We start from the raw sequence: 1,174 nt of genomic DNA, 5'->3' as shown, positions 1-1,174 counted from the left end.
CTAATCCCCTGTGTCTTTGCTACATGATGAAATGAAAAGCTGCAAAGAGGCATCTGTAAAAGAGACAATGGTGCATAACGTATTCAAAAGTTACACATGACTGTCTGTTAAGTTATATTAAGTTGATTAATCTAATTTTATTATTTTTAATAATTTTTATTGGAGTATAGTTGATTTACGATGTTGTGTTAATTTCAGGTGTACAGCAAAGTGAATCAGTTATACATATACATATATCCACTCTTTTTTAGATTCTTTTCCCATATAGGTCATTACAGAGTATTGAGTAGAGTTCCCTGTGCTATAATTAGATGCTTATTAGTTATCTATTTTATACATGGTATTGTGTATGTATCGATCCCAACCTCCCAATTTATCCCTCACCCCTACTGATTAATCTAAATTTCATACTTTTCCTTCTCTTCAACCTAATCATGAATCAGAGGTTTTCACTAATTCTCAGAGCAAGAAGAATTTCCATATTCAAAATGACATACTTGAAAGGCTGGAAATGTTTAGACTATTAAGGGATTAACTAAATGAGCACTATTTGCTTGTTAGACTGCATAATGTAAAATGAATATTACTTTCAAATATGCAAGTGAAAGACATAAAATGCTGAACATAATTACAGTCAAGTTCTGAAATCTATATTCCTGGCAAAGAAAAGGTGACCTGAATAAACGGAAAGTTACAACATGTTTCTGGAAGGGAAGACAAGTGTCAATTCTTCTAAAATTAAAATACAAACGCCATTCCAATCAGCGTGACTATCAGAATTTTTTAAAGGGTAAAATTATTTTAAAGTTTATATAGAAGAATAAATGTAACAAAATAAAACCAAGGAAAAATAAAAGAAAAATTCTGAGGGGAGTAATTTATCTTCCCAGATATTAAGACTTACTGTAAAACCTGCTGTATAGTATCTGCATAGGAAGAGACAAATTCATGGTAGAACAAAGAATGCAGAATTCAGAAACAGATTCAAGTAAATACAGAAACTTAATTTACAAGGGTGGTATTTCAATTTATTTTTAAACGAGTTGTATTACGTTAAATGGTTTTCCATCTGAAAATAAACACCATAGCTCTACCTCCTACTATGTATTTTTAAATTCCAGATGAAGATTACAGTTTTAAGCGTAAAAATAAAACAATAAAAATATTAGAAGGC

Source organism: Neophocaena asiaeorientalis, unplaced genomic scaffold, assembly GCF_003031525.2.
Source record: "Neophocaena asiaeorientalis asiaeorientalis breed wild unplaced genomic scaffold, Neophocaena_asiaeorientalis_V1.1 scaffold657, whole genome shotgun sequence".
Taxonomy (NCBI): Eukaryota; Metazoa; Chordata; class Mammalia; order Artiodactyla; family Phocoenidae; genus Neophocaena; species Neophocaena asiaeorientalis.
Note: the sequence above shows the minus strand (reverse complement) of the source record.